Source organism: Mustela nivalis, assembly GCF_964662115.1.
Source record: "Mustela nivalis genome assembly, chromosome: 10".
NCBI classification, from domain to species: domain Eukaryota; kingdom Metazoa; phylum Chordata; class Mammalia; order Carnivora; family Mustelidae; genus Mustela; species Mustela nivalis.
In genome coordinates this window covers 41,957,581-41,977,859 of record NC_139029.1, presented here as the reverse complement: position 1 = coordinate 41,977,859, position 20,279 = coordinate 41,957,581, and the positions used below count along the sequence as shown (strand labels likewise).

Here is a 20,279-nt window from a genome sequence, read left to right as displayed (position 1 = left end):
GTGACACCGGCTGTCACCACAGGAGCAAGCATTTGAATTGGCTGTCTGGATGGAGAGCCCAGACGTCCCCCAAGTTCCAAACCACTGGAACTCCCTGCCAGGGCCCCTCCCTTCCTCTCTCAGGCCTTCTTCTCAGATCCTGCCTGGACCCTCGCACCCTTCCTCATCCCCATAATGACTGCTGGCTTTGGCCTACCCCACAGAGCAAGCCTGAAAGTTTCTTCAATTTTAAGGGGAAAAAAGAAAATTCTCCAAGATCCCTCTTCCAGCCTCCCCTCCTGCCATTCCCCGAAGTGATAACAGGGGACAACAGTTGGGTAATTCATTTATTCATCTATTCAACAAATAACTCCAGAACGTTTCTGTGATCTAGGACTGGGTGGTCTCAAACACTCCTTTAAACCTCCACAATGGCACCCAAACTTGCAACTCACGTCCCCACCCCCAGCTCACATCAACTGATGTCCAGTACTTCTGTTACGTCTGTCGTGGGGCGCCTGGCTGGCTCTGTCCGTGGGGCACGCGACTCTTGATCTCAGGGCTGTGAGTTGAGACCCACACTGGGCATGGAGCTTACTTTAAAAAAATAAATAAATAAACTTTAAAAAAATAAACACGTGTCTGTTGCAAGTGACAGAAAGTCCAACACAGTTAAGCTGCAGCCAGGGATTGATTCATATTACTGAGGAGTCGAGGGGTCTGCCTAGCTTTAAGAACAGCTGAATTCAGGACTCCTGGGTGACTCAGTTGGTTAAGCTGCTGCCTTTGGCTCAGGCCCTGATCCCAGGGTCGTGGGATTGAGTCCTGCACGGGGCTTCTTGCTCAGCGGGGAGTCTGCTTCTCTCTCTGCCTCTGCCTGCCACTCTGCCTGTGTTGTGTGCTCTCTCTCTGATAAATAAATAAATAAATATGTTAAAAAAAAAAAATAGAGCCCAATCCGGGGGCTCAAGCAAAGTGATGAGGACCTGCCTTTCTCTATCTCTTGTTCTTACTTTTGCCCATGTGCTGGCTTCATTCGAAGGCTCCACTTGGTGATGAGCCTCCTTTCCTCAGATTCAAATTCACTAGGAAAAATAATGCTTTTCTTTTCTTTTTTTTTTTTTAAAGATTTTATTTATTTATTTGACAGACAGAGATCACAAGTATGCAGAGAGGCAGTCAGAGAGAGAGGAGGAAGCAGGCTCCCTGCAGAGCAGAGAACCTGATGCCGGGCTTGATCCCAGGACCCTGGTATCATGACCTGAGCTGAAGGCAGAGGCTTTAACCCACTGAGCCACCCAGGCGCCCCAAGATAACACTTTTCTAAGAGCACCCACAGAAGTGCTGAGATTCGCGCTGATTGGATGGTCTCAGGGCACATGCCCACCTCTGATCCAGTGACCATGACTGGGGGAATGTCATGCTCAGTTGGCCTGGATCCAGGGGTGTCCCATCCAAGAACTACCCAAACCACGTGGACTGAGAGCGGGGCAGGTGGGATCCCTAACGATCAGAAGAAGGAGAATGGATGGAAGGCTTCAAGGCAAGCTACCGATACCCACTACAATGTTCTGAGCGTTCAAGTTAGCGGGGTGGGGAATACCCATTTTATAGGTAAAGACATTGGATGGAAAAAGAGATAAGCCTAATAAAGATCACATAGACAGTAAGGGATTGAGTCAGGATTTGAACCAATTCCTCTTCGCTTCCATCTTGAACCCCTTCCCCAGTAAGCATCCGGCAACACTCTCCAGGCCTCCATTCTGGAGCTAACCATCTTCCTCGGAGTCCGCTGGCCGCCAATCGGGGGTCTGGGCCCAAAGGGCCTCGTGACAGCACAGGAAAGTTCTCCAAGCCTGAGGACTCCGTGAGGGCCCCCTCCTCTATCTACACAGAAACCAGGGCCCTAGCCACATGCCTTTGCGCTCACTCCAAAGCAAGGTGAAAGCCTGCTACCAACTTTTCCCAGGCTCCTTTCTGCCCAGGGGTGGTGGCGGACAGGCCCTGAGGGCCCAGGGCCAAGCCCAGTTACCGACCCAGGGTTGCTGAGGATAAGGGCCAGCTTCCTGGCCCCGTGGGTGGCATGGCAGGGTGGGGCCTGTTCTACCCAGTTGCCCACGGTAGTGACTGGCCTGATAACACACCATGATTCTCCCCCTTCCTTTCCCTACTTCCTGGGATCACCCCTCCAACAGGCTTGCATTCAAATCTTTGTCTTGGGATCTGCTTGTGGGAAAATACAACTTAAGGTACCCCCCCAATTCTTCTATAACTTGAGGGTACTGGAGGCCTGAGGGAGTTCAACTAGGTGGACTATTGTCAAATATTTTTCCAGTAGTATGAGTTTTTTCAAATGCTCTTCTTCTCTGGCTTCTAAACCCTGCCTTTCTCCTGAAACTCAGGCCTCTGCCCTTCCTCTCCTGAGCCCCACTGAGTCCCATAACCCCTTCATGTCCTGTGAATTCCTCAGTTCCTGACCTCCTCTAAGTCAAAGGCATTTTTCTTCACAGCCAGGTTGTGTGCTGAGTGGGGGTGGGGGTGGGGGCAGGAACACTGGATCCCTCAGTGAGGGAGGCAGGTCATGGAAATGGGGGCAGTTTGCACCCTCCCCATGCAGCTAAAAAATCAGACACATTCCACACCTCAAAAACACGCTTCCTATTGAAAACCCTTATCGTGGGGTGCCTGGGTGGCTCAGTGGGTTAAACCTCTGCCTTCGGCTCAGGTCATGATCTCAGGGTCCTGGGATCAAGCCCCGCATCAGGCTCTCTGCTCCGCAGGGTGCCTGCTTCCTCCTCTCTCTCTCCCTGCCTCTCTGCCTACTTGTGAACTCTGTCAAATAAACAAATAAAATCTTTAAAAAATAAAAGAAAAGAAAACCCTCATCGTGTCTACATATTCTTCGTGATAATGTAACTTTGGCCCAATTATGCTAGAACTCCTACACCCCCCCCCCAACCATGGAAACCCTTATAAAAACCTCTTGAATCAACCCAACCTTGGAGACTGCCATATTGGAGGGCTCCAGACCAATCAGGTCCTGGGTTTCTCCCCAGCCTCAGGAGCAGATGCGAGAGCTCTACCTATCTCCTTTTACCTGCCTCCCACCATCTTCCCCGTAAGGACCACCTTCCCCTCTTCCTCTAAAGTATCTGGAGATGGGCGTTATCAGTTTTCAAATGCTATGTCACACATCAGACTAAAACTTACTGACACAACACAGTATCTCATAATGCTCACAAGTTCCATGGGTCGAGATTTCAGGAAGCTGGGCACTTCTCATTTCGGGTCTCCTATGTGGTTGTGGTCAGATGTGGGTTGGGGCTGGAGTCCCCTGAAGGATTGACCAGGCCCAAAGATCCGGTTCTAAGGTGACCCATTCATGTGGCTGGCGGGTGGTGCTAGGGGTTGGCTGAAGGCCTTGGCTCCTCCCCATGTGGGCTTCCCCATCCAGGGCAGCCCCAGCCTTCTCAGGCCTGGCAGCTGGCTTCCCTTAAAGCAACACAGCCAAGAATCTGAAGCTTGAGGGGCAGTGCCTTTTGCGATCCAGCCTTGAGAGCCACCTAATCTCTCTCACCAATTCAGATTCTCCAGCAGGCGGCGTGGGTCCCTGGGGCCATCTTGAGGGCCGGCTACCACAGGAGGTTTAATGAGAGCCCTCCCCACCCCAGCTAGCCCCTTCTGCCTGATCCTCCCAGCCCCACTCCTCCCAGCCCTACCCGGCCCCCCCTTCCTTCATGGCTACCACCACCACCACCATCTCCAAGAATGCACAGCAGCACAGGCCCAGGACCCAGGGCAGGAAATGTCTGTAAAGCCCTTACCAGCCATCCCTGTTGGGAAGTTCCTCGGTCATTCCCTCAGGGTACCTCTCTCAAGCCATACTCTGCTTACAAACTCACAGGACACCTGGGGTCGAGGGCGGAGGGCGGGGGGGGGGGGGGGGGGGGGCATCATTACCTGTTGCACCCTGAGGACAGAAGGCCCAGGAGAGTCAAAGACATGAATCAGGAAAGAATATTGCTGGTGGGGTTAGATCAGGGAGTGGGCGATCTTCTATCTATCCCACCACCGACACTTGCTGTAGGATGACAGTCCCCCCACCCCACCCCACCCTCCCGCAATAACCACCAAAAGAAGAGAGAATCCACTCCAGAGGCTGCTTGTACTCCCCCACAGGAGACCGCAGGCAAGAACTGCCCGGCTGAAGTTCCCAGAAGTTGTGATTCAGTCTGTGAGCAGAACGTGGGGTGGGGTGGTTTTCTGCCACTTGGCTCGTGGATCATTTGATATACGGCACTAGATAACCCTCACTCCAAATACACCACATTTTAAAGCTGTGATTCTGCCCCAGGCTAACCTAGCCCCAGGGTGTCAGGCTCTTGCAGTTTTATCAATCAGATGGGTCACGCCCCCATTTCCGAGGGGAGCAGGCTGGAGAAGTGGAGAGGGGGCCAAGAGTGTTCACTGCAACAGTCGCCAGCTACAGCAGGCAGGCAAGGGGGAGGAGGCCGGGACCTTCTCCGCAGCCCACATCCGCATGCTGGGCCTGCTTTTCCCCTCCCCTCTGCCCTGTGCCCTGGGTGCCACCCTCTGTTCCTGTGGCTATTTCAAGCAGGACGGCAACTCCTCCTCTCCCTGCCACCCCAGCCCCATCCCACCCCAGCCCCAGGCCTGCAAGTCATCCTATGTCGAAGCATAGCACCCAACTAAACACAGGCCAGCCTCTGGCTCCTGCACAGAGAATACAGCCGAAGCTGGGACATCATAGCTTGTCCCTGAGCTTACAGAATGAAAGTGGCTGCCTACCCTAGGAACCGGCTCCGGGAGGCTGGGCTAGGTAGGGATGGGCAGGCTGGGAGGTGGGCAGGAACTTCTTTTTTTTTTTTTTTTTTTTAGATTTTATTTATTTATTTGACAGAGAGAGGGAGATCACAAGTAGGCAGAGAGGCAGACAGAGAGAGAGAGAGCGAAGCAGACTCCCCATTGAGCAGAGAGTCCGATGTGGGGCTCGATCCCAGGACCCTGAGATCATGACCTGAGCTGAAGGCAGAGGCTTAACCCACTGAGCCCCACAGGCACCCCAGGAACTTCTTCATATTCCTTGAGTTTGACCACACCTGGGAGGAAAATCATCAAACACTATTTAAGCAAACTGGAGGGTTTCTTGGGAGGTCACTGGGATAGCCCACAGAATGGCAGGGATCTTGGCAGGAAGCCAGGTGGTGGCTCCAGGGACCTTGGGAACTGGAACATAAACCACATTTTAACAATGATTATGTGTTGCGAACAGGACCATGAAAGACTGCTTCCTCCATACCGCGTGGATTTCTTTCTCCATACTCACATATAATAAACAATAAGAAAATTTCCATTTAGAGGGAAATACAAATCAAAACCACAATGAGATACCACCTCACACCAGTCAGAATGGCTAAAATCAACAAGTCAGGAAATGACAGCTGCTGGCGAGGATGCGGAGAAAGGGGAACCCTCCTACACTGTTGGTGGGAATGCAAGCTGGTGCAGCCACTCTGGAAAACAGCATGGAGGTTCCTCAAAATGTTGAAAATAGAACTGCCCTATGACCCAGCAATTGCACTATTGGGTATTTACCCTAAAGATACAAACGTAGTGATCCAAAGGGGCACATGCACCTGAATGTTTATAGCAGCAATGTCCACAATAGCCAAACTATGGAAAGAACCTAGATGTCCATCAACAGATGAATGGATCAAGAAGATGTGGTATATATACACAATGGAATACTATGCAGCCATCAGAAGAAATGAAATCTTGCCATTTGTGACAACATGGATGGAACTAGAGCATATCATGCTTAGTGAAATAAGTCAAGCAGAGAAAGACAACTATCATATGATCTCCCTGATATGAGGAAGTGGTGATGCAACATGGGGGCTTAAGTGGGTAGGAGAAGAATCAATGAAACAAGATGGGATTGGGAGGGAGACAAACCACAAGTGACTCTTAATCTCACAAAACAAACTGAGGGTTGCTGGGGGAAGGGGGTTTGGGAGAAGGGGGTGGGATTATGGACATTGGGGAGGGTATGTGCTTTGGTGAGTACTGTGAAGTGTGTAAACCTGGTGATTCACAGACCTGTACCCCTGGGGATAAAAATATATGTTTATAAAAAATAAAAAATTAAAAAAAAAAAAAGAAAATTTCCATTTAGAAAGAGAAAAGAGTGTTTGGAGCCAGGAGGAGATGCCTGGAGCCACACACCTATGCCCCAGTCAGGACCCCTTCACTCCCCCACTGCCTACCAGGGCTCCTGAGCACCCCCACTGGGTGATTTCTCAAGATCTTCCTACTCAGACCAGTCACCAAACACTGGAGCAGCCCAGGGTCCGAGCCCAGGCTCACCTGCCCTGCCCTTGCCCGGGATGGCAGCCAGCACCCCACACGTCAAGACCTGGGCCCCCTGATCCACCACCTGCTGACAAATGATCCTGCCTTTCCCGTGAGCTGTGACTCCCAGGCCCATCCGTCAGTCGCCCAGTCGGCACGATCGGAGTTTAATGATGTCATGACAGGAGTGATTACAATTGTTAATTACCTCCCGGCCTTCGGTGGCTTCTGCAGGCCCTCAGCGGTGCGGCAGCTGCCGCAGACACCCCAAGCCTACGCACACCTCTCTTGGCCCTGTGGACCATCTAAGGCCCTAGGACACAGGGATCGGCATTTCAGTGTGGCATTTCAAGGCACCAGTATGTGCCCCAGGCCCCTGCTCTCTGAAGGCCGGAGAACTTTCTCCACTGGCTTAATTTATAGGACCTGGGCTGTCAGAATCCTGAAGGGAAACACTGGCCACACCACTATCTGCTCACAGTCAATGGATCCCTGCTGCCAAGGCATATGTTTAAACACCTCAGCTTGGGATTTTAAATGTTCCATGAAGGAACGCCCCTAGAGGAAGTTTCCCACCTTCTTGGAGCTGTATCTCCCACTACTCTGCTCTGCACACACTGCTGGCAGAACAGCCTGCGGGCCCAGCCATGCCTCGTAATTTTCCAACTTCTGCCCTTGCCCGTGCTGGCCCTCCCCCTGAGAGCCCCTCACCCATAGTTCCTGGCCTTCAGTCCCGACGTATTCTTTCAGAGGATGGGGGGTGGGGAGGATGACCCAGATTCTCTCTCCCACCCCACACACCCCACACCAAGTAATTTTGGCCTTCTGGGATCTCCCAGGGCACTTCCTCTATGCCCACCTTTCTCACACATCAGTTCCCTCATGTAACTGAGGCCTGTGTCCATGTCCTATCTCTTCCACGGTAGTGAGCACCTCAGGACAGGGCCTCGGCGCTCAGCACAGGCCTGGCATCAGTGGGTGCTCAGAAACAATGGGTGAGGCTTCCCGATGGCCCAGCAAGGAGGATGTAACATGGCCCAGAGAAGAAAACAGTTCCTGTATGCTGCCTCGTCCTCAAGGGATCTTATGCCCCCGGCCAGGCCCTCGCCACCTTCCACAGCAGTAACGTTCTCGTCACTGGTCTCCCTGTGGCTCCCCTCTACCCTCAGGCCACTAACGCGAGCTTTCAAAACTGTAGCTCGAATTCTGCCACTCCTTGGCTTAAAGCCTTCATCACCTGAAGGAGAAGACCCTTCGTGTCACATTCAAGGCTCTTAATGGCCACGGTGGGCACTCTCCGTGCTGGCCTCGTAGCTCACTGCCACCCTTCCTTTGAAGACTGCGGCCAAGGCCGTAGGAGCCATGTTTGCACCTCACAGCGTCTCCCCCAGTCACAGGTGACTGGGCCTCAGCTGGACCCACCTGGTCCAAGCTCAGCAACTTAGATGCTCTCTCTTCCCATGGGAACTGGGCTTCCCGGCTGTGGACCGGAGGGGTATGTAAGTGCTCAGGAGCCGTGGGGGGTTACCGTCCACTTGGAGATCAGAGAGGACATGGCAAGCAGGGGGGCATGAAGAAGGGAAAGGAGAGGAGCACAGAGAGAGAGAAGACTCTGGACCCCATTCCAGTGGGTTCCAAAACAGGCTCGGCCTCCTTCAAACATTGTTCTTCCCTCAGACTCTGGTTTCTTTTAAATGTGTAACAGACGGAGGAAACTTTGCTCACCCAAGCATGTATCACTGGGAACAAACATTGCATTATGTTCTCTGAAAAACCATTTGGGGTGCAGTAGGGACTTGGGGGTACACGTTCCAAGGGCTTGTGCAGATTCCACAGGTGGTGGGGGGGCTGCCCTCTGAGAAGCCTCAGAACATCATGCTGCTTCTAGAAGCAGTCTAGAGTAGGGATTCCAGAGAACCACTACCCGGATCTCAGTCCTCACCCCCCCATTCGACCACTGGCTGACTATGTAAGTAAGACAGGACCAGTGGACTGTGGCTTTAGTTTGCTCATCTGTAAGATGGGCACGCTGAGGGGAAAGGGACCTACCTCAGGGGTTGTGGTAAGGGCTCAGTGAGTTAGTTTACAGCAAGCACTCCACGGTGCCTGTTAACAGCAAGACCAACAAGTATTAGCGACGGCGAGGAAAGTGGCTGCTTGTTGGCATCAAGTCCCTGGGGTCCTGAGATCTCTTGAGTGTGCAAGGTGCTGGGGCACAGGTGAATTTGAGAAGAAAGGAATGTAGATGGGTTATGCACCGACTGTGTTCCCTGAAGGTATTCTGGACACATGGCACCCGGAGCTTCAATCCCTCAGGGGAACTGGCAACTAACCAGGTCCTTTCAGATGGCGACCCCAACACAGCAGAAGCTGGGAAGACAATGGGGCTGACTGGAAGGCTTCTCTGGAGCCCGTGGTCAGGGAAGGAAGTGGTGGAGAGGACAGAATGTTCAAAGGCACCAGCCCTAAGGAGGGAAGCCATCGAAGTGGGGACAGCACAGGCTGGTTAACCTGCTATAGGAGGAAGCTGAGAGAACTCACCTTTGTCCTGAGGACTTGCTGAAGGCCAACAGGCTCCCTCAGGGACCTCTAGTGACGAAAGGAAGGAGCACTGGTTTGGGAGTCCAGCAGACTGGGTTCCAGGTCCTGCTCTACCACTTACATACTAGGTGCCTGGGCAAGTCACCAGAGCACCCCAGTCTGTAACACAAGGCAATAGTTCCTGGGGAAGGCCAGCAGGCCTTGCACACCATGTCAGGGAGTACTGATCTCAAGAGACTCAAGCTAGTCATCCCATCTTCCCAGCAGGTCTGTCCCACTGTTAGTAGGCCAGGTGGCCAAGGCTGGGTTTAAGACCCTGTACAAAGTTCTACCTGCATTCTCGCTGATCCTCACATGAACCCCACAAGATATGGCTTCTCATCCTAATTCTAAAATGGGAAATGGAGGCCCAGAGAGATCAGGGATCCCCCTGCCGTCTGTCCCCAGGTCACAGAGCTAGGAGGTGGCTGGGCTGGGACTTGAACCTACATCTGTCTGACTGTCACATCAAGCCATAGGAATGCCTGCTCTGGGACGTTAACAAGCAGGCAGTAAGCAGGCTGAGCTCAGAACGCTCAGAAGTTTGTGAAGGGAGGCCCTGGGGAGCCAGACCAGAATGCTGGGGCCAGTGTTCCTTCCCAGGCCCCTGAGGTTGGTGGGAAGCTGAGCCGGGATGGCACAGGGAGAAATGTGGGATCTCTTCCAAGCAGCAGGGGCAGGACTAGCCTCCAGCCTCCCTTTAACATCCCCCCCTACCACCACCAGGAGGTGATTTTTTTCAACCCAGACTTTCCAACCTCACCCCTCCCCTCCCTGGGCGGCCAGACACCCCGACCCCCCCTCCCCACTCCAGACCGCCTGCCAGCCAGCCCTGCCTCCCTCCTGGAGCAGCCGGAAGCCCGTGGTTGCTCTGCAGACACCCCCTGGTGGAAACAGCTCATTACGGGATGGGGAAAATGTGCTAGAACATTAGCTTAATAAATCAAGCGCTCCTGGAGCCCATAGCCGCCATGGCTCCGTGAGGCAGGGCCTCAAGGCGCCCACCCCCACTGAGTCTGGGGGGCAGGGGGGAGCCCAGAACACCCGCCAGTCCACCTGCGGGGCCAGGCTGGCATTCCCAACCCGCGGGGTCCCAGCTTGTGCCCTCTCCCCAACAGGGAGGGCTCGCACCCCCCCCCACCTGTGGCTACCTCTCCCACAGAGCCTAGAAGCCCTGAAGCCCTGGCCACCCAGGGTGTGAATCCTCCTGCTGCCCCTTGCCACGAGGGCCTCCTGGAACTGGAGGCTATGGATTGAGGGCCAGCTAAGAGCCAGTAACTTCCATAACTCTCACGGCTCTGTGAGGTCCCTGAGACCACCCCATTTTTCAGAATGAAGAGACGTAGAGCGTGTAGCTGGGTTATTTCAGTCCTGTGAACCCTCTGCCCAAGGTCAGTACCAGGAGCCCCTACCCCTACTCCTCAAGGCGACTCTACGTGAAGACAGCCCTGCAGGATAGCCAGGTCCTGAGGAGCACAGGCGGGCCTCCCAACCAACTCCACAACCTCCCTGCCAAGGAAATCCCAACCAGTGGTAAAGGGGCTGTCTCCTGTGAGGGACCCAGGAGCTCCAGGCTTCTTGCAACAGGCTGCCCCTACTGTGTCTCACACCAAACCCTTCCCAGTCCCTGTTCTCCACGTTCCTGGGACGGTGAAAGGGCTGCCTCCAGGTGGCCTTTCCCTTCTAGCCCTGGCTCAGGTAGCCACCCACTTAGTGCCTAAAGAGAATTCCTCCCCTCCCAGCGCTTCAGTTTCCTCCTCTGTACACTGCTTAGTCCCGGAGAATCCTAAGAAGGCTCCTGCTAACCTCCCTCTCTTCCCACTGGTCTAGGCTGGGAAGGGGATGCAACACCAGAGCTCCTTAGCAGGGAAAACCCGCTGTCTAGAGAACTAATTCCTCCTGCTCTCTGGGGGGTGGAGAGAGGGTTAGAGGGAAGAAAAAATTCAATTACCAGACCGACTATTTGTCAACTCCTCCCTCCCCATTGACTTAATTTTCTCCAACCAGACCCAGAGTCAGAGGAGTGAGCCTGCAGGCCCAGAGAGGGAGGGAGAAAAGAGAGCAAGGGCAGGGATAGGGAAGGAGAACCCCCTACATGGACACAGGGATGGGCCTACTGGACACACACCAAGCCAGGAAGCCATACTTGGGAGGCCAGACACAAGCAAGCAGCACCCAGAGAAGAGGAGCAGCTTTTCTTATGTGCTTAGCCCTGCCCAGGAGCTCAGAGCAGCATCACTTCCTCCAGGAAGCCTTCTCAGCTCTCCCAGGCCAGGTTAGGAGTCTTCCCGGGCTCCCACAAACCCTTCGGTTCCCCCAACACCATGCTGCTACGGACTGTCAGCATTCATCCATTTATCCAAAAAAATACCTAAAAAGCATAACAGCTTCCAAGCTCAGAGCTGAGAACAGAACAGAAAACAAAAACTAGAGTCTGCCTGAGAAGACTGACAATAAAATAAGGATAAACCTGTCTGGATTATCTACTGCCTTGTAACAAATCATGTCAAACCTTCCCGGCTTAAAACAACAATCACGTGCTTTCCTCTCGGGATTTCTGTGGGTGAGACTCGAGGGAAGGGCACGGCTGGGCAGTTCCGGCTAAGGGACCCCCAGGGGCTGTGGTCAGACAGTGCCTGGAGACAGCCCGGCAGAGGGGCCAACAGCTGGGCCGGGGCTGAGCATCTCTGTGTTCATTTAGCCTCAGGACCCCTCTGTGGCACCGCTCCGTGTGAGCGAGTTCGGGCCTCCTCACAGCATGGCGGTTTCAAGCCAGCCGTGGCCGCCAGCTTCCACCATGATGAATCTCCCAAGGAAACAAAGCAGATGGGGCATGGCATTTTTATGGCCTGGCCTTCATCATAGAAATCGTGGCCTTCCACCTTGTGTTGTTGGTCAAGGAGTCATAAAGGTCTACCCAGGTTCAAAGAGCAGACATATTAACCCTTGATTTGAGGGAAGGAATGTCAAAGTCAAATTGAAGAGGAGCATATGGGACAGAAGATATTATGGAGGCCGTTTTGGTAAACTACAATCTGCTACAAAACCCACTTAGAGGGGCGCCTGGGTGGCTCAGTGAGTTAAGCCTCTGCCTTCGGCTCAGGTCATGATCCCAGGGTGCTGGGATGGAGCCCCGCATCAGGCTCTCTGCTCAGCGGGGAGCCTGCTTCCTCCTCTCTCTCTGCCTGCCTCTCTGCCTCCTTGTGATCTCTCTCTCTGACCAATAAATAAATAAAATCTTTGAAAAAAAAAACCCACTTCAATTTAAATAAGATCACCTGAAACCCTCCATTCCCCCCTTGGAAGCTAACTCCTCCACATTTCACATTTCTTTTTTTTTTTAAGATTTTTTTTTTTTTTTTTTTTTTTTTTTTTGACAGACAGAGATCACAAGTAGGCAGAGAGGCAGGCAGAGAGAGAGAGAAGGACTCATGACCTGAGCCAAAGGTAGAGCCACCCAGTCACCCCCACATTTCACATTTCTCTAAATTCCCCAGGGACTGATCACCTCGGATTCCAAATTCCTGCTTCTACCTGTGGGGTTGATTCTCTAATAAGCCAGGGAACTTGGACAGTAATTCCACCTCTCCCCCTAGTTTCTAAAACACTCACCTGAGGCAGACGAGAATGTAGAGTCTCTGCTGAGGGTTTAAGGAGATGGGGAGTCAGGCACCCAGCTCTAACTAAGGCTTATGCCTGGCCTCTTCACACTGCACCCCTCACCCCACCTCCCACCCCTTCTCCCCCTCCACTCTCTGCCTCATCCCTTCCTCACGACCCTGGCCCCTCCTGCCATCGTGTTAGGTAGGCTAAGCTCTTCTGCAGGACCTCTTGCCCTTGTCTCAGCCCCAGCCATCCTTCAGGAGGCTTGAACAAAAGCCCTTCCAAGTTTGGAGCCCTCTCCCTTAGAAGTTTCGGGTGGATTCATTGATTCAGCAATGACCTCCACAACCCAAGCCAGGACCATCCAGTGGGACAGACGCTCTAATGCGGAAGCCGCTTCTTCATCTGTACCACCTCACTTACTTCGTCTTTGGAATGACTCTTCTGCCCAGTCTGCCTCTCTCACGGCACTGTGAGATCTTAGACGTAAGAACAGCCTGAGTCATTGGGTCCCTGGAGCCCACACCCAGGACCCAACCCTGGGAAAGCACTCGGAAGAGGTTTACAAAATGACATCATATCAAACGACTGTGACACCAGTGAGCAGGAGCTCAGACCCTTCAAGCCAACTTGATTACTCCATCCCCAGAGGACAGAGCTGCTCTGAGGCAGTTGCTATAAGCTGTCCTCCATGCTGACCTTAGAGCCCCCAACAGGAAGACAGATCAGGAAACCCAGCAGGAGAACGTGCGAAGAGCATAACAAGTGATTCACAGAAGGAGAAAGCCGGGTGGCTAACAGGTGCACAAAGGCCTACATAGCCTCACAAATTCACGTGCTGCACCTGACATCCATCACACTGGCAAAAATTAGGGTGGTGGGTAATACCAAGTGCTGGCAGGCAGGTGGGGAGGCGAGAACTCTCGGGTACCGCTGGTGGGGTACCAAGTGGTTCAGTCATTCTAGTAACCTAACAATATTGAATAAAATGAAGTAGATGTGTGTCCCATAACACAGCAGTTGTCCCCTGGGTATCCCAGGAAAATCATCACACAGATCCACAAGACAACACATCTGTGTCTGGGAACACGTTGTTTTTTTTTTAATTTAAGATTTTTATTTATTTGTTTATTTACTTATTTAGAGAGAGCACAAGCAGGTGTGTGGGGGAAGGAGATGAGAAAGAGGGAGACAGAACTCAGGCAAACTTCCCCGCTGAGCACGGAGCCTGACCCGGGGCTCCATCCCATGACCCTGAGATCATGACCTGAGCTGATATCAGGAATGGGACGTTCAATCGACTAAGCCACCCCAGCATCCCCGGGGACACACTGACAAGGGTGTTTTTTTCAAGGAATTATTTGTGAGAAGAAGACATCAGGGACGACACAGATGTCTTCACCAGAAGAGTGGATGTGAAAACATGGTGGGTGTCCACTGAGGAAACGATCCAGCAACAGGAAAATCTTCAGACACGTAGTGGTGAGTAGGGGGGTGAAATGAAAGATCCAGAGTGCCACCTCTAGCACCCAAAACCACACTCTTTTTCTCACAATGATACGTGCTGTGGGCTTCATTGGGGTGAAGTGGGTGCTCTGGGAAAGAAGCTCCCGGGAGAGGGGACTGAAATAGGGGGCAGGGGCAGTTAAGAAGAGGGAGAAAAATCCAACATACCTTATGTATTTACTATGAGGCAGACACAGTATGAAGAGCTTTGTATGTATCATCTCATTTATTCTCTAGACTCTTCCTTGAAGTAGGGATCACTAACATCCCCATTTTTTTTCAGATGAGAAAACTGAGGCTGTGATGCTATCCAACATCACATGGCTGCAGGAATCAGGGGAAGTATCAGGTTTGGATCCCAGGCCTAGGATTGGTGCTCCCCTCCCCCTGCCCAGCCCAAGCTCACCCCAATTCCAGTTCTGCTGAACTCTGAATTCAGCTCCATGAGCCCAGCCTTGCTCCTCTGTCGGGTTCTATGGCCTTGGGGTGTCTGCTGGGCGGCTGACACTCAAACCCCAGCTTCCTCTTCAGACTCTGCCTTTCTTCTGGATACCTCCACGCCTTGGGATTCCCCCCAGCCTTGCCCCCAGCACCAGTCCCTCCAAACCCAGCCCCACTGGCCAGCAACCATCACCCCTCACCAACCCCCAAAGGACAGATCCCTCCAAGAGAAGCTCAAAACTAGGAGTCAATGGCTCCTATCACCTGTACTCCAAGGCCCACTTTGTCCAAGTGGTCAAGGCCTTCTCCCATCAGACCCAGCTGACCAAGGTAGCCTTGCCTCCCATGACCCCCCTACATCCTTCCAACCCTGGCACCATGTCACCCTGAGCCTCTGGCTTTGACCTGCCGTAGACTTTCACAGCCACCTTGAACACCTCCTTTTAGGTGTTCTCTGCCAGTGGAACCCCCATGCCCTAGAAGGAGCACTTATTTCTGGGAAGCCTTATTGGGGCCCCCCAGATGGCTTAGTTAGTGGACTGAAAGTGGTAGGACCAACAAGAGCTTAGGACTAGGCCACATGGGTCAAGTTCTAGCCCTGCCTCAAGTCAACTATGCCCTCTCTTTTTTTTCCCTTTTGTAATAAAAGCTAACTATTTCTCAGAGTTTTTTCAGACATAAGAAATATGAAATGCTATGGTAGTTCTCTTTTTTCATTTTCAGAAAATTGAGGTACCATTTGCATGTAAAGTCAATGAGTTTTGACAAATACCCTCATGGTTTGGATAATCATTTCCCTTCTCCGAGTCTTAGTTTCCCCACCTACAAAACAGGGTGATGACAACCTTAGAGGGTTGCTGTAAAGGAAAAAAGTAACAGGCAACAAGAGGCGAACACAGTGCCTGGCACACAGCAGGCAGACAGTAAAAGTCTAGTACTACTATTCTCAACAACAAAAACAACTAAGCATCCAGTCTGAGCCCTGGGTGTGGACGACCTGGAGACCCCTGGGTCAGTCAGAGTTGGCAGCTACCAGTCTCCTGTGGATTATTCAGCTATGCTGGGATGGGTATTGGAATAAAGAAGGGAGGAGCCCAGCCCAGCTTTGGGGGCCATAGAGGGCTTTTAAGAGGGAGGGAGAGCCTCAGTGACATCTGGGGAAAAAAAAAACCAGCAGTGAATGAAGAAGGGGCAAGAGGCCTGGGAGCTGGGAAGTAGGATTCCAGGCAAAGCAAACAGTATGGGACCCTGTCTGATGGCTAGACAGAATGTGGTCCATCAGGGGAGCCGCAGATAACAGCTGGTTAGAGGGAAAGGAGTGGGAAGGGTGCAGCCGAGGAGAGCCTGAGAGGCCATCAGGGCAGACCACCACGGCCCTAAGTGCCATGCAAAGGAGGAGGGCTTGCCCTGAGGGCACAATAAAGAGGTTTCAAGCAGGGATGAACAGGGACACTTAGGTGTATATTTCACAAAGTTCTCACTGTGCTTTCTTCATTCTGTTTGACCCAGTTTATTCTTTATCTATCCCAGCCTACTGAGCTCCTTGAAGGCAAGAACCATATCTGATTTTTCTTTAGATCCTTTCAGATCCTCTGTGGAAAGAGGCAGGAAATAAGCAGGGCTGAGTAAATAAAAGTAGTCATTTCTGCATTGCCAGGGCCTGGTTGCAAGAGGGTGGGCGTTCCCAGCATGCAGTCCAGCCCAGGGCTCAGAACCCTCCCCTGCTCCCTAACACAGGCATGGACCCTCTGGGTTTGGCTCCCTCCCCAATTAAAGCTCTCCCCACTGCCCTACACTCTTACCCTTCAGCTAGGCGGTCTTCCAGATTCCTTATGGGGCATCCTCTCACGAGCTGTGCCTGCCCACCCTGATGCTCATTCATGTCATTTGTCTCCCCCTGAGTTGTCTTTCCTCTTCACCTCCGTCTATCCTAGTCCTCCAATTCTTAGTCCTCCAATTCCTAGCCCTCCCCTAAGGACTCAGCAGGAGAATCACCTCCTTCAGGGAGACTTCCTGATTCCCACCCATCCCCGCCCCACCCCTGGGCTGGGTTGAGGATCCTCTTAAGACCAGATTCCAGAGACACCTAGGTGGCTCAGTTAGTTAAGCTGCTGCCATCAGCCCAGGTCATGATCCCAGAGTCCTGAAATCCAGTCCCACATCAGGTACCTTGCTCAGCCGGGAGCCTGCTTCTCTCTGCCTCTGCCTGCTTGTGCGCTCTCTTGCTCTCTCTCTCTCTCTCTCTCTCTCTCTGACAAATAAATAAAATCCTTAAAAAAAAAAAAAAAAAAAAAGACCACATTCCATCAACAATTATTATATCTAATATGACCATGCTGGTTGTGTTTGCTGTGGTCTGTGAGCTCTCTGCAGAAGAGAGTGGTCTTCTCGTTCACTTCAGTATCCCCAAGGCCTGGAAGGACCCAGGGTCACAACTTGTGTGAGGCCAGGAAGCAAGACAGGTTCCTGAAGTCACATGCAGGGTCACTAGGAACCAAAAGATACACTAGACCCAAAGGCCCAGAATGAGGCTGGAGAGGCAGACAGGCCTGGGTCACAGAGGATCTATCTACCAATGCCCGGTTGATCCTCGTGCAATGGAAAACAGAGCAGGGACTGAAGCAGAAAAGGATGCACTTTGTGGTTCAGAAAGCTAGTCAGTCACAGGGGACAGTGTGGATGAAGGCTCAGGGGGCAGAATTCAGAGCCCCCTGGAGACCAGCAGTCTGACAGACGAGGGTGGTGGCTGAGGGATGGGGAGAAGAGGACTAGAGAGATATTTAAGGGGAGAAAGGACCAGACTTGGTGCCTGATTGTTCGTGGGCAGTTGGAGAGAGGGAGGAGTAGAAATGACTCCCAGCACAGCTCCCTGCTGGCAGCCAACTCGGACACCAGTTACCTTGGACACAAATAACCCCCAGGGACCCTGGTCCGCCATCGCCTAGCTGCAGCCTCTGACGGCAGCCCCCCCCCAACCCTGTTTTCCCAAGGGGTTGACTTGACGCTCTACTGGCTCCTTGCCCACCGCTCCCTCCCACAGTCAGCTCCACGCCAGCCCTGAGCGGAGGGGAGGGGAGGGGAGGGGCAGCCGCAGAAGCTCTGCAGCGGTGGAGCAGTGAGGGGGGGGGGGGTGGAGGGGTAGTGCTGGTGGAAGCAGCCAGCCTAGCCGACCCCTAACTGAACAGAAGAGCCAGGGAGAGCAGGAGAAGAGAGGCTGCGACAAACAAAAGACTAGGAGCAGCCTAGTGTCATCAAACACTAAGGGTGCAAGATGCCTTCCAGATCCTCTTGCCTAGGTCCCATTTTAGAGATGGAGAAACTGAGGCCCTGACAAGGCGCCTAGAATCCGGGTTTCAGCAGACCCACAACCCTCAGCTGGAGCCAGCACCTCTGCCCTGGTCTGGCAGCGAGGGTATAGAGCACCACAGGGACCCCACAGTGGAAGACTGGCCAGCTAGCTGAGCCTATGGTTTATGTCCCCCCAGAGTCTCCATGGCATAGACAGCTGGGCTGAAAGGCAGGGGTTCTGTGTCCTGATTCAGCTGTGTGACTGAGCAAGTCAAGACATCTCTGATTTCTCATTTGAAAATGCCTGGTAATGCCTCTTTTGACAAGCCACTGAGGTCAGGGATGAAAGAGGGCAAAGCCCCAGGAGGATTGGGTGCAAACCCCACGCCCCTATGCAGGTTATAACCCCTCTCCGGGTCTCAGTTTCCCCAACTGCACAGGCAGGGGACTGGATCCACTGCTCTTAAAGATCCAGTCCATCACGGGAAGTCTGCAAGATGCACCCAACTATCTGTCCGTTTTAAACTCTAGAGCCGACAAACCCTTATCCCCAGGCCCCTAGAACTGGCGCTCGGAAACCGTCCTCTAGCTTGTCACTAGTCACTGGGGGTGGTTCCCGCGACCACTGCCCAAGTACACCCAGCTGGGTCCAGAACTAACCTCAAGGCCCCTGCCCGCCCCGGCTGCGAACCTCCGGCGGCGGCCCCTAGGGGGCAGTGTTGCTCCGAACTTGGGCATCCTCGGCCGCTGCCCCCGCCCCAACGGGCGCCGGGAGCATACTTGAGTTCTGGGAATGTTTGACGCCCCCAACACACTCACCGCCCCCCGCCGCCGGCCCCAGCCCCGGGGGCTCCCGCGCTGCGCGCAGCCTGCCCGGTGTGGACTTGCCGCTGGCTCCCCCACCTCTCCCAGTAGAATGCACTTCGCAGGGATAGGGCTTTTGTTTTTATTTTTTTGCAAGAGCTGGAGGCAGGTATTGGGCTCAGGCTGCTTCGCGCGGAATAGGATGTCTGTGCACAGAGATCCGAAGCAGAAATCTGAAGGGCCATGAGGCTTGTTTTCCCAAGAACCTGTCAGCTGCTGCCCCCGTCGTCCCCTTATCCCTTTGAGCCCCCCTACGTTTGGCGGGCATCCACCCCGTACCTCCTCAGGACCCTATATCCATCTCCAGGCATCCCCCAACCCCGCCAGGAAGAACCCTCCCCTGGGACTGGGGAGATGCGGGGGGGGGGGGGGGGTTACAGAATCCGACGTTTCCGACCCCACCACCAGCCTTGCTTTCCCAAGCTCAAGCCCAGGCCCAGGGACCAGACCACAGTCCTGATTTGAGGGGGTCCTGGGTTTTGGGGTGGTGACCCCTGCAGTGAAAGCTACCCCACCCCCAGCTGTGAGCAGCAAAGTGTGGGTTTGGAGCGCAATCGGTAGAGGGGAAACGGAGGGAAAACCCCATTCAAGTTTGGTCCAACGGGTTTAACGGGAGAGAGGGGTGTGGGAAGAATTTAAAAGCCCCGAACCCACAAAGCAGACTTTTTAAAAAATTATAATTGAAAACATCTCGAAGTAAGGGCCGCCAGAAGTGGGCCAGCTCCCCCCGCCCCATCCCCCTCCCCTGCTCCCCGGAGTCCGATGAAGTCATGATAAGTAGGCTGCAAAAAAAAAAAAAAAAAAAAGGTGGGGGGTTGGGGGCACAGGGGTCCCAGGCTGGGGCCCCGCGTGGACACAGTTTGGATACTATGGTTACGCGATCCGACCCAAACAGCGAAGGCGGACAACAATAGCGGCCGCCAGAGGAGGAAATTCCTTCCGGGGTGGACGGCGCGGGGGGAGGGGCGCCTGGCTGGAACGCCGAGGCGGCTGTTCGGCCAATCAGCGCGCGGCCGCCGGCGGTTTCAAGGTGCCCCGCGCCGCGCGCCCCCCCCACCCCCCACCCCGCGCGCTTCGCTCGGGCGCTGGAATTGCTGAGACGTTTCCCTGCACGCGCCCGGGTAACCCTGCGGGGGCTGCTGCCCAGGCCGAACCCCTCCCAGCCCTTCTCCCCCCCCCCCGCCCCCGCTTCCCAAGCCCACCGCCCCAAGAAGGCTGAGCGTTCCGCCGCTTGAGTTGCTTGCACTTGGGGGGTGGGGGGGGAATCCCTCCAAACCGCCCGTTTCTATGGGGTTGGTTCCTGTACAAGCCTGTTTTCTATTTTAAAGCATGTCTCAAGAAAAAATGAGAGAGACGAGAGCGAAGGTCCACCCCAACTCAAGAAGCCTGGGAGGCTCTGACCCCTGCCTGCCTGCCTGGCCGCAGGGTCTGTTATATAATAAGCAGGGTTACTGATATTGGAGGTCCTGGCTGGGCATCTGGCATGAAGAGGTCCAAGGGCAGAGCTGGCACTTAGACCCCCCCCAGTGTCGTTCCCCCACCCACCCCGTTAATGTTACCTGCCTTGTAATGGACCAGAGAAACCAGGGGCTCCCGCAGCCGGCCTCTGGGTTGTATATGCGGCGACTGCCCACTTCTCCCCCACC

The 20,279-nt window shown here is 53.7% G+C and overlaps 1 protein-coding gene across 1 annotated transcript in view; it reads right to left on the bottom strand.

Annotated features, from left to right (window-relative positions):
• The window catches only part of ACOT11 (acyl-CoA thioesterase 11), a 90,683-nt gene extending 70,404 nt beyond the window's left edge, over nucleotides 1-20,279 (bottom strand). The window contains exon 1 of the mRNA XM_082686175.1: nucleotides 20,193-20,279. The gene's annotated coding sequence lies outside the window, so the exon portion shown is untranslated. The remainder of the gene's footprint in view (nucleotides 1-20,192) is intronic.